This window comes from Bison bison, unplaced genomic scaffold (assembly GCF_000754665.1).
Source record: "Bison bison bison isolate TAMUID 2011002044 unplaced genomic scaffold, Bison_UMD1.0 scf7180017864040, whole genome shotgun sequence".
In the NCBI taxonomy this organism is placed as follows: Eukaryota; Metazoa; Chordata; class Mammalia; order Artiodactyla; family Bovidae; genus Bison; species Bison bison.
This window is the reverse complement of record NW_011494612.1, coordinates 4053251-4066504: the sequence shown is the minus strand read 5'-3', so window position 1 is coordinate 4066504 and position 13254 is coordinate 4053251. Positions and strand designations below refer to the sequence as shown.

General features: G+C 41.5%; 1 protein-coding gene and 1 pseudogene across 3 annotated transcripts in view; one reads left to right on the top strand and one right to left on the bottom strand.

The window, feature by feature from the left end:
* GPR160 (G protein-coupled receptor 160) overlaps positions 1 to 13254 on the bottom strand; it is a 75006-nt gene that overhangs the window by 50191 nt on the left and 11561 nt on the right. The window lies entirely within an intron of this gene.
* Positions 11091 to 11496, top strand: LOC104985186 (annotated as a pseudogene). The gene has a single exon (XR_824854.1). The product of XR_824854.1 is annotated as a 60S ribosomal protein L36 pseudogene (transcript).

Below are 13254 nucleotides of genomic sequence, written 5' to 3'. Positions count from 1 at the left end.
CAAGTCAGTGATGCCATCCAGCCATCTCATCCTCTGTCGTCCCCTTCTCCTCCTGCCCCCAATCCCTCCCAGCATCAGAGTCTTTTCCAATGAGTCAACTCTTTGCATGAGGTGGCCAAAGTACTGGAGTTTCAACTTTAGCATCATCCCTTCCAAAGAACACCCAGGACTGATCTCCTTTAGAATGGACTGGCTGGATCTCCTTGCAGTCCAAGGGACTCTCAAGAGTCTTCTCCAACACCACAATTCAAAAGCATCCATTCTTTGGCACTCAGCTTTCTTCACAGTCCAACTCTCAGATCCATACATGACCACTGGAAAAACCATAGCCTTGACTAGATGGACCTTTGTTGGCAAAGCAATGTCTCTGCTTTTGACTGTGTAGATCATGACAAACTGTAGAAAATATCAGACCACCTTACCTGCCTCCTGAGAAATCTGTATGCAGATCAAGAAGCAACAGTTAGAACCAGACATGGAACAACAGACTGGTTCTAAATTGGGAAAGGAGTATGCTAACGCTGTATATTGTCACCCTGCTTACTTAACTTATATGCAGAGTATATCATGAGAAATGCTGGACTGGATGAAGCACAGGCTGGAATCAACACTGCTGGGAGATATATCAATAATTTCGGATATGCAGATGACACCACCCTTATAGCAGAAGGTGAAGAGGAACTAAAGAACCTCTTCATGAAAGTGAAAGAAAAGAGTGAAAAAGCTGACTTAAAACTCAACATTCAAAAAACAAAGATCATGGTATCTGGTCCCATCACTTCATGGCAAATAGATGGAGAAACAATGGAAACAGTGACAGACTTTATTTTCTTGGGCTCAAAATCACTGCAGATGGCGACTGCAGCCATGATATTAAAAGACACTTGCTCCTTGGAAGAAAAGCTATGACGAACCTAGACAGCATACTAAAAGCAGAGACATTACTTTGCCGACAAAGGTCCCTCTAAAGCTATGGTTTTCCAATAATCATGTATGGATGTGAAAGTTGGATTATAAAGAAAGCTGAGCACGAAGAATTGATGTTTTTGAACTGTGGTATTGGAGAAGACTCTTGAGAGTTCCTTGGATAGCAAGGAGATCAAAACAGTCAATCCTTAAGGAAATCAGTCCTGAATATTCATTGGAAGGACTGATGCTGAAGCTGAAACTCCAGTACTTTGTCCACCTCATGCAAAGAGTTGACTCATTGGAAAAGACTCTGATGCTGGGAGGGATTGGGAGCAGGAGGAGAAGGGGACGACAGAGGATGAGATGGTTGGATAGCATCACTGACTCAATGGATATGAGTTTGAGCAAGCTATGGGAATTGGTGATGGACAGGGAATCCTGGTGTGCTGCACTCCATGAGGTCACAGAATTGGACATGACTGAGCGACTGAACAGAAGAGAACTAAAATGGACAAGAATGGGTGAATTTAATTCAGATGACCAATATATCTACCACTGTGGGCAAGAATCACTTGGAAGAAATGGAGTAGCCCTCATGGTCAACCAAAAAGCCCGAAATGCAGTACTTGGGTGCAATCTCATAAATGAAAGAATGATCTCTGTTTCTTTCCAAGGCATGCCATTCAATATTGCCATAATTCAAGTCTATGCCTCAACCACTAATGCCAAAGAAGCTGAAGTTGACAGTTCTATAGAGACCTACAAGACCTTCCAGAACTAACACCAAAAAATGATGACCTTTTATAATAGGGGACTGGGATGCAAAAGTAGGAAGTCAAGAGATACCTGGAATGATAGACAAGTTTGGCCTTGGAGTAAAAAGTGAAGCAGGGCAAAACCTAACAGAGTTTTGCCAAGAAAATGCACTGGTCATAGCAAACACCCTCCTCCAACACAAGAGATGACTCTACACATAATAGCATCAGATGGTCAATACTGAAATCAGATTGATTATATTCTTTGCAGCCAAAGATGGGGAAGCTGTATACAGTCAGCAAAAAAAGGACGAGGAGCTGACTGTGGCTCAGATCATAAACTCCTTACTGCAAAATTCAGACTTAAATTGAAGAAAGTAGGGAAAACCACTGGGGCTTATGAGGTGGCCCAGGTGGTAAAGAACCTGCTTGCCAAAGCAGGAGATAATGAGACCTGGGTCGGGAAGATTCCCTGGAGGAGGGCATGGCAACCCACTCTAGTACTCTTGGCTGTAGAATCCCATGGACAGAGGAGCCTGGTGGGCTACAGTCCATAGGGTTGCAAAGAGTTGGACATGACTAAAGTGACTTACCACACATGCACAGCTCAGGGAGCACTACTAGGCCATTCAGGCATACCTAAATCAAATTCCTTATGATTACACAGTGGAAGTGACATATTCAAGGGATTATATCTGATAGACAGAGTGCCTGAAGAACTATGGATGGAGGTTCCTAACACTGTACAGGAGGTGGTGATCAAAATCATCCCTAAGAAAAAAGAAATGCAAAAAGGCAAAGTGTTTGAGGAGGCCTTACAAATAGCTGAGAAAAGAAGAGAAGTGAAAGGCAAAGGAGAAAAGCAAAGATATACTCTTCTGAATGCAGAGTTACAAAGAATAGATAAGAGAGATAAGAAAGATAAGAGATAAGATAAGAAGAAAGATAAGAGAGATAAGTTCCAAAGGAGAAATAAGAAAGCCTTCTTTAGTGAACAATGCAAAGAAATAGAAGAAAACAATAGCCGGGGAGAGATTAGCAATCTTTTCAGGAAAATTAGAGATACTAAGGGAACACTTCATGCAAAGATGGGCACAATAAAGGACAGAAATGGTATGGAACTAGCCAAAGCAGAAGATATTAAGAAGAGGTAGCAAGAATACACAGAAGAATTGTACAAATAGTTGTTAATGACCTGGATGCCATGATAGTATGATCACAAACCTAGAGCCAGACATCCTGGAGTGTGAAGTCAAGAGGGCCTTAGAATCACTACAAACAAATCTAGTGGAGATGATGGAATTACAGCTGAGCTACTGCAAAGCCTAAAAGATGATGCTGTTAAAGTGCTATACTCAATATGCCAGCAAATTTAGAAAACTCAGCAGTGGCCACATGACTGGAAAAGGTCAGTTTCATTCCAATGCCAAAGAATGTTCAAGCTACCATACAACTGCACTCATTTCACATGCTAGCAAGGTAATGTTTAAAATCCTTCAAGCCAGGCTTCAATAATACATGAACTGAGACTTTCCAGATGTACAAGCTGCATTTAGAAAAGGCAGAGGAACCTCAGATCAAATTGCCAACATCCGCTGGATCATAGAAAAAGCAACAGAATTCCAGAAAAACATCTACTTCTGCTTCATTGACTATGCTAAAGCCTTTGACTGTGTGGATCACAACAAACTGTAGAAAATTCTTCAAGAGATGGGAATACCAGACCACCTTACCTGCCTCCTAAGAAACCTGTATGTTGTCAAGGAGCAACAGTTAGAACCAGACATGGAACAACAGACTGGTTCTAAGTTGGAAAGGAGTATGCCAAGGCTGTATATTGTCACCCTGCTTATTTAACTTATATGCAGAGTACTTAATGAGAAATGCTGGACTGGATGAAGCACAGGCTGGAATCAAGACTGCTGGGAGATATATCAATAACTTCGGATATACAGATGACACCACCCTTATGACAGATAGTGAAGAGGAACTAAAGACCCTCTTGATGAAGGTGAAAGAGAAGAGTGAAAAAACTGCCCTAAAAGTCAACATTCAAAAAACAAAGATCATGGTATCTCATCCCATCACTTCATGGCAAATAGATGGGGAAAACATGAAAACAGTGACAGACTTTATTTTCTTGGGCTCCAAAATCACTGTGGACGGTGACTGCAGCCATGAAATTAAAAGATGCTTATTCCCTGGTGGGGGTTAAACAAAACAAAACAAAACACGCTTGCTTCTTGAAAGAAAAGCTATGACCAACATAGACAGCATATTAAAAAGAAGAGACATCACTTTGCCTACCAAGGTCTGTATAGTCAAAGCTATGGTTTTTCCGGTAGTCATGTATGGATCTGAGAGGTAGACCATAAAGAAGGTTGAGCAATGCTTTCAAACTGTGATGCTGGTGAAGACTCTTGAGAGTCCCTTGGACAGCAAGGAAATTAGTCCTGAATATTCATTGGAAGGACTAAGGCTGAAGCTGAAGCTCCAGTACTTTGGCCACCTGATGCAAAAAGCCAACTCATTGGAAAAGACTCTGATGCTGGGAAAGATTAAAGATAGGAGGAGAATGGGGTGACAGAGGATGAGATGATTGGATGGCATCATCAACTCAATGGACATGATTTGAGCAAATTCCGGGAGATAGTGAAGGACAGGGAAGGCTAGCGTGCTGCAGTCCATGGGGTCACAAATAGTTGGACACGGCTGAGTGACTGAACAACAACAATATATATAGAAAATCCTAAGGCATATACCCAAAACTTACTGGAATTGCTAAGTTAAGTAAGATGGCAGATCAATTTTTAAAACTATGTATGTGTGTGTATACATCCTACTATTTATTTCTTTATTTGGCTCCATCAGGTCTTAGTTGTGACACTCAGAATCTTTCATTGCAGTGCGCAGACTCTCCAGCTGTGGCATGTGGGCGCTCCAGTTGTGGCACACAGGCTCTAGAGAATTCAGTCTTTAATAGTTGTGGCACACAGGCTCTAGAGAATTCAGTCTTTAATAGTTACGGCACACTGGCGAAGTTACTCCACAGTATGTGGGATCTTAGTTCCATGACCAGGGACTGAACCGGCATCCCCTGCATGGCAAGGGGGATTCTTAACCACTGGACCACCAGGGAATTCCACACAATAGATTTTAGATGACTCTAAAATGTAAAAAAAAAAAGTAGGGATAAATCTTTTAAAATATGTACAAATCATCAATACTAAAAGCTATAGAACACTGCTGAGAGAAACTAAAGATGTAAATAAATGGCAAGATATACCATGTCTATGGAAGATTAATACTCTTAAGATCTCAATGCTTCCTAAATTGGTAGATTCAGTGTTGTCCTGATCATAATCCAACCAGGTTTTTTTGTAGAAATTGACAAGTTGATTCTAAAATGTATATGAAAATGCAAAAGATTCACTTTGTTATACAGCAGAAACTAACACAACATTGTAAAGCAACTATACTCCAATAAAAATTAATTAAAAAAAAGAAAACGCAAAGGGCCAGAATAGTTGAAAATGTTTGAAAAAGAACAAAGTTGAAAGGCTTACACCACCTTGATTTCAAGACTGATAAACTACAGAGCTGAAGATGGTGCAGTACTAGCTTAAGAACAAACGTAACAGAGAGTTCCAACAGTGCACTTGATTTACAAGGAAGTACCACGGCAATTTAACGGAGGAAAGCCTTTTCAATACATGGCTCTGTATCAAACGTATCAAATGCACAATTGTATGGAAAAGGAGGCGCTCAATCACACCACACTCAATAATTAATTTGGGACTGATCATCGGCTTAAACATAAAAGCTAAGACTCTAAAGCCTCTAGAAGGAAAACAAAGAAGAAAATCTTTGCAACCTTGGGGGTAAGTAGAGAATTATTAAGCAAACACAAAAGCAACAACCATAAAAGAAAAAATTAAGAAGAAAACTCATTAAAGTTAAAATCTTTATATAAGAAAATGAAAAAGCAAGAGACACACTGGGGGAAAATATTCACTACACAAATATCTAACAAAGGATGTGTGCTCAGACTACCAGGCAGTCTACCTACCTACCTATCAATAGTGCCTAAAAATCAATAATAAAAAAGACAAACTACTCAAAACAAAAATGTGGCAAAACACTTGAAAAGACAGTTCAAAAGGAAAATGAACAAATGGTCAACAGCATGTGAAAAGATGCTCAAACATCATTAGTCATCAGGAAAAAGATAATTAAAAGCATGTAGCCATACAATTTCACATCCATCAAGATGGCTAAAATAAGACAAATATTAAATATCAGAAAAGACACAAAAGTATTAAATGGTACAACCCCTTGGAAAAGTCTGACATTTAAATACACATCTATCCTATGATCCAGTACTTCTAGATATTTACCCAGGAGAAACTAAAATACATGTCCACAAAGAGACTGGTATGAAAATACCAAATGCTAGTGAGTTATGTGGAGCAACAGGAACTCTCACTGCTCGTGGAAATATGGTACAGCCACTTAAGACAGTTTAGCTTAGCAGTTTCTTACAAAATTAAACATATTCTTTTCTTACAAAATTAAACAGCAATTGCCCTCTATGGTATTTACACAAAGGAGTGTAAAACTTTTGTCCACACAAAAGCCTACACACAAGTCATTACAGCAGCTCTATTCATAACTGCCAAAAGTTGGAAGAAACCAAGATATCCTTCAAAAGGTAGATAAACTTATTACTCAGCATTTAAAAAAAAAAAGAAAGAAAGAAAGCTATCAAGCCATAAAAAGACATGGAGGAACCTTAAAAATGCATTTACTAGGTGAAAGAAGCCAATCTGAAAAAGTTATATGCTGTATGGTTCCAACTATATGACATTCTGGAAAAGGCAAAACTATGGAGATGGTAAAAAGATAAGTAGTTGCCAAGGGTTAGAGGGGAGGATGGAGAAGGCACTGGCAACCCACTCCAGTACTCTTTCCTGGAAAATCCCATGGACAGAGGAGCCCGGTAGGCTGCAGTCCATGGGGTCGCTAGGAGTCAGACACGACTGAGCGACTTCACTTTCACTTTTCACTTTCGTGCATTGGAGAAGGAAATGGCAACCCACTCCAGTGTTCTTGCCTGGAGAATCCCAGGGACGGGGAAGCCTGGTGGGCTGCCGTCTATGGGATCACACAGAGTCGGACATGACTGATGTGACTTAGCAGCAGAGGGGAGGAAGGGATGAACAGGTGGAGCACAAAGTATTTCCAATATTACTCTGTATGATACTATAATGGTGAATACATGTCATTATGCTGCTGCTGCTAAGTCGCTTCAGTCGTGTCCGACTCTGTGCGACCCCATAGACGGCAGCCCACCAGGCTTCCCCGTCCCTGGGATTCTCCAGGCAAGAACACTGGAGTGGGTTGCCATTTCCTTCTCCAATGCATGAAAGTGAAAAGTGAAAGTGAAGTCGCTCAGTCGTGTCCGACTCCTAGCGACCCCATGGACTGCAGCCTACCAGGCTCCTCTGTCCATGGGATTTTCCAGGCAAGAGTACTGGAGTGGGGTGCCACTGCCTTCTCTGACATGTCATTATACACCTGTCCAAACCCATAGAATATACAATACCAAGAGAGAACTGTGATACAAACTATGGACTTTGGGTGATTATGATGTGTCAATCCAACTTCATTTTGTAACAAATGTACCACTGACTGGAGATGTTGATAATAAGGCAATGCATACAAAGAGACAGGAAATATATGGGATATCTCTCTGGGAAATTGTACATTTGCTCAATTTTGTTGTGAATTTAAAATTGTTCTAGAAGATAAAGTCTATTAAAAAAAAAAAAAGGCTTGCACATAGTTAGGAAATATTTCCTAGATATGTAATTAAAAGTGCAAGCCATAAAACAAAAGAAATTGCTGTCTTAGACTTTATCAAAATTGAAAACTTTTCTCTTTAAAAGGTATCATTAAGAAAGTAAAAAGTCATAGATTTACAGAAAATATCTGCATGTCATATACATATGATAAAACCCTTGCCTCTAGAATTTTTTAAAAATTTTGCATATTTTTATTCAAAGATATTTGAATATTTTAAAGAATATAAAAAAGTTTTGAAACTCTGTATTATGATGACAACCCAAATAAAAAATGGGCAAAAGATTTAACTAGGTATTTCACCAAAGCAGATACACAAATGATAAATAATAATGGTAAAGAATCTTCCTGCAATGCAAGAGACCTGGGTTGAAGATCCCTGGAGAAGGGAATAGCTACTCACTCCAGTATTCTTGCCTGGGAAATCCCAAGGACAGAGAAGCCAAGTGGGCTACACTCCATGGGGTTGCAAAGAGTTGGACACAACTAAGCAACTAACACTTTCACTTTCTTTTTTATAAAAAAAAAAAAGCGCATGGAAAGGTGCTAATCATCATTAGTCACTGTTGTTGTTCAGACCCTAAGTCATGTCCGACTCCACGACCCCATGGACTGCAGCACGCCAGGCTTCCCTGTTCTTTACTATCTCCCAGAGGTTGGTCCAATTCATGTCCATTGAGTCGGTGATGCCATCCAACCATCTCATTCTCATCATCGTCCCCTTCTCCTGCCCTCAATCTTTCCCAGCATCAGGGTCTTTTCCAATGAGTCAGCTCTTCTCATCACATGACCAAAGTACTGGAGCTTCCGAAGAAGTCCTTCTAATGAATATTCAGGGTTGATCTCCTTTAAGATTAACTGATTTGATCTCCCTGCTATCTAAGGGACTCTCAAGAGTCTTCTCCAGCACCACAATTTGAAAGCATCAATTCTTTAACACTCAGCCTTCTTTATGGGCCAACTCTTACATCCAAACATGACTACTGGAAAAACCATAGCTTTGACTATATGGACCTTTGTCAGCAAAGTGATGTCTCTTCTTTTTTTAATATGCTGTCTAGATTTTTCATTAGTCATTAGGGAAATGTAAATTCAAACTTTAATAAGGGAATTCCCTGGCGGTCCAGTGGTTAGGATTCTGGGCTTCCACTGCAGGGGGCATGGGTTTAATCTCTGGTTGAGGAACTAATCCTGCAAGCAAGCTGAGTGGTGTAGCCAAAAAAACATAAACATAAACTGTAATAAGATACTCTCATATATCCATGAGAATGGCTATGGTAAAAAAAAAAAAAAACTAACAATATCTAGTGCTGGCAAGAACAGGGAGAAATCAAAACCATCATACATTGTTGGTGTGACTCTAACGTTGTATAGCCACTTTTGGAAAACAGTTTACTTTAAAAGTTAAACATAAACTTACCATAGAATCTAGTAATTACACTCCTAAGAATCTATCCAGGAGAAATAAAAATGTAGACCGCCATACATCTTACATGAATGTTCATAGAAACATTATTTATAATAGCCAAAAACCAGAAACAATTTAAATGTTCATAAACTAGTGAAGAAATAAAATGTGGTACATCCATAAAACTGAATACTATTCAATGATACAAAGGAAGAAGCTACTGATAAGTGAAAGTCGCTCAGTCATGTCTGACTCTTTGGAACCCCACAGACTATACAGTCCATGGAATTCTCCAGCCAGAATACTGGAGTGGGTAGCCTTTCCCTTTTTGAGAGGATCTTCCTAACCTAGAAATCGAACTCAGATCTCCTGCGTTGCAGGTAGATTCTTTACCAACTGAGCCACAAGGGAAGCCCAAGAATACTGGAGTAGGTAGCCTATCCCTTCTCCAGCAATCCCACCCAGGAATTGAACCAGGGTCTCCTGCATTGCGGGCAGATTCTTTACTGACTGAGCTAAAATTGATGAACTTCAAAAATATTCTGCTAAGTGAAAGAAACAAGACACCAAAAACCTACATATACTAGGATTCTATTTATAGGAAACATCCAGAAAAGGCAAGAGACAGAAAGCAGATCAATGGCTGCCTGGGTTTAGGAGTAGGGACTAAGTTAGTATGAGGGAACTTTGGGAGTGACGCTGTACACGTCTGTAACAATAAAGAACTTAACAATGGCTGGATTTTACGGTATGCAAACTGCACCTCAATAAAACTGTGTTTTTTAAAAAGGACTTGTAAAAGAAAGTTCACAGCAGTTTTCTTCATTTAAACCCCAAACTGAAAACAACCTAAATGGTCTTCCAAGAAGAATAGATAAATATATGGTGGTATAATCAAGCAGTGGAATACAAGCTATGATAACAGCTATTGTAAAGAACAAACTACTGAGACATACAATATGCAGGAAGCTAACAACCATTATGTTGACAAAAGAAGCCACTTTTGTTTTGCTATTGTATACTGTATTTCATTCATAAAAGTCTGTTTGCTGTAGACAAACTCTGAGTCAAGCACACTTAGGTCCAGACCGTATGGTATGTGTGTGTCTATCTGGAAATCATAATGTGTCAAGTAGTTAATACAAATGAGTGGCTAATGATTTAATATTCAGCTTAAAAATGTTTTAATTATGTCAAATGATAGACACATATATTTAACATGTATATGTTATTTAACATAATCAAACTCATTCTTTGCATATTTATTCACTGACCTACTCCAAACATATTTATAAAGGGCCAAAAACATATTCCTGGCATCCAAGTTCAAATTGTGCCTCAATCACAAAAACGATGTTGATATTTCACTTTTTCTTCATGACAGGATCTGAGTGTACCTTTCAGCACACAGTTTAACATGAATTTCCTGGTGCGCTCCTGGGAGGGAAAGTGTCAGCTGACCCAACAGTCCCAGATTCATGAAGCAAAAACAAGTTTGGTACCAGTCAGGTCCAGCAGGTCCAGGACCAGTAAGTGAGGCTGTCATGTCAGGCCTCCACTAACTAACTTCACGCCCTGCTGCTCCACTGGAAGGCAAGAGAAAACATGCAGACACACACCCTGAGGATACAACTCAGAACTCTGGCCAGGAGGAAGAAACCATCATAGGTAGTCACCCATCTTTCAGGTAACTCCCCTCTCTCTCCCCAGACCTCCAGGAGTCCCACTTAGAACCTGCTCTGAGAGGGGCCCTGATGCGCGTGATGATAAACAAGCCATGCTTGCTGCTCCCCAGAGAATGTGTCTACAGACCACACTGTCCAGTGCCTGGAAGGGTATCTGTCAGGGTCCTTCCTATACTCCTGCTGTCTTTTAAACACTGTTTAGAAGGTCTGTGCCTTTTGATCCAGGATCTCCACTCCAGGAATTCATCACAAGGAAATAACCAGAGCTGAAGGAAGTAAGCATAGCCTGAGCAGCTCACTTTGGTATACTTAAAATAGCCTACAGAACACTCCCACCCCAAACGGATCGGAACAATTCAAATGCCTCACAAGAGTTCAGTTCAGTCACTCAGTCATGTCCAACTCTTTGCGACCCCATGGACTGCAGGACATCAGGCTTCCCTGTCCTTTACCATCTCCCGGAGTTTGTTCAAACTCATATTCAGCCTTCTGCCGCAGCAGCCATTGTGGAACAACAGCCATGGCTCTGCGCTACCCCATGGCCGTGGGCCTCAACAAGGGTCACAAGGTGACCAAGAACGTGGGCAAGCCGAGGCACAGCCGCCGCCGCGGGCGTCTCACCAAACACACCAAGTTCGTGCGGGACATGATCCGGGAGGTGTGTGGCTTCGCCCCTTACGAGCGACGAGCCATGGAGCTGCTCAAGGTCTCCAAGGACAAGCGGGCCCTCAAGTTCATCAAGAAAAGGGTGGGGACACATATCCACGCAAAGAGGGAAAGAGAGGAGCTGAGCAACGTCTTGGCCGCCATGAGGAAAGCGGCAGCCAAGAAGGACTGAGCCCTTCTCCTCTGTTCACAATCACAATAAATCGTGCCCCCCCCCAAAAAAAACAAACTCATATTCATAAAGTCTGTGATGCCATCCAATCATCTCGTCATCCCCTTTTCCTTCTGTTCCTCACAATAGAGTAGTAGTCATAATCCATTTGACTTAGTGTTAGTCGCTCAGTCGTACCCCACTCTTTGCAACCCCATGGACTGCAGCCCACCAGGCTCCTCTGTCCATGAGGTTTTCCAGGCAAGGATACTGGAGTGGGGTGCCATTTCCTTCTCCAGGGGATCTTCCCAACCCAGGGACTGAACCCGGGTCTTCTGCACTGCAGGCAGATTCTTTACCAACTGAGCTACTCAAATGAATTATGACAGTCCTAAGATGGACTACTATCTGCAGCCATGAAAGATAAGCTCTTCAGAAAGATTAAAGAACCAGAAAATGCTGACAATACAATGTTAGATGACAGAAGCGAGATAAAAGCCGTATATATCAAGGTTTCTCACGTGGGGAGACACTGTGGTGAAATTCCCCATGCCACTAAGACACTCAGCTGATCCCTGAGAATCAGTGTTACTGAGGGGAGTGAGCCGTTGTGCTCAGACAGCCTTGAAAGTAGAGGATGGGAGGATGACAACCAGTGGTACATACATAATTATTCCAATATTGGGTAAACAGGAAAAACATATGAACATACACAGATCAGAGGTAATTAATGCCAGGCCACCTGTGATTGGTAAGGTCATGGCCTTGTAGACCAATACTTCTCAAGCATGAATGTGGATTCTGTGAAAAGCTGGATTATGGTTCACTATGTCTGGCGTCAGAGAAGGCAATGGCACCCCACTCCAGTACTCCTGCCTGGAAAATCCCGACAGAGGAGCCTGGTAGGCTGCAGTCCATGGGGTCGCAAAGAGTCAGACATGACTGAGCGACTTCACTTTCACTTTTCACTTTCATGCATTGGAGGAGGAAATGGCAACCCACTCCAGTGTTCTTGCCTGGAGAATCCCAGGGACGGGGGAGCCTTGTCGGAGGCCCTCTATGGGGTCGCACAGAGTCAGACATGACTGAAGTGACTTAGCAGCAGCAGCAGCATGTCTGGCATGGGGCTGAGGTTCTATACTTCTAACAAGCTCCCAGTGCAGCTGGTCCACAGCCACACAGGGACAAGCTAGGCTGCAGACTGCACTTCCTGGAGGGACAGATCCAAGCTAGGCTTGCAGGGACTAGGTGAGTACATGGGTGTGCATTTACTTTTTTAGAATCTTCTATGTTTAGCTATTCCAAATCCTGAAAGATGATGCTGTGAAAGTGCTGCACTCAATATGCCAGCAAATTTGGACAACTCAGCAGTGGCCACAGGACTGGAAAAGGTCAGTTTTCATTCCAATCCCAAAGAATGGCAATGCCAAAGAATGCTAAAACTACCCCACAATTGCACTCATCTCACACGCTAGTAAAGTCATGCTCAAAATTCTCCAAGGCAGGCTTCAGCAATATGTGAACCGTGAACTTCCTGATGTTCAAGCTGGTTTTAGAAAAGGCAGAGGAACCAGAGATCAAATTGCCAACATCTGCTGGATCATCAAAAAAGCAAGAGAGTTCCAGAAAAACATCTATTTCTGCTTTATTGACTAGGCCAAAGCCTTTGACTGTGTGGATCACAATAAACTGTGGAAAATTCTTCAAGAGATGGGAATACCAGACCACCTGATCTGCCTCTTGAGAAATTGTATGCAGGTCAGGAAGCAACAGTTAGAACTAGACATGGAACAACAGACTGGTTCCAAATCTGTCATG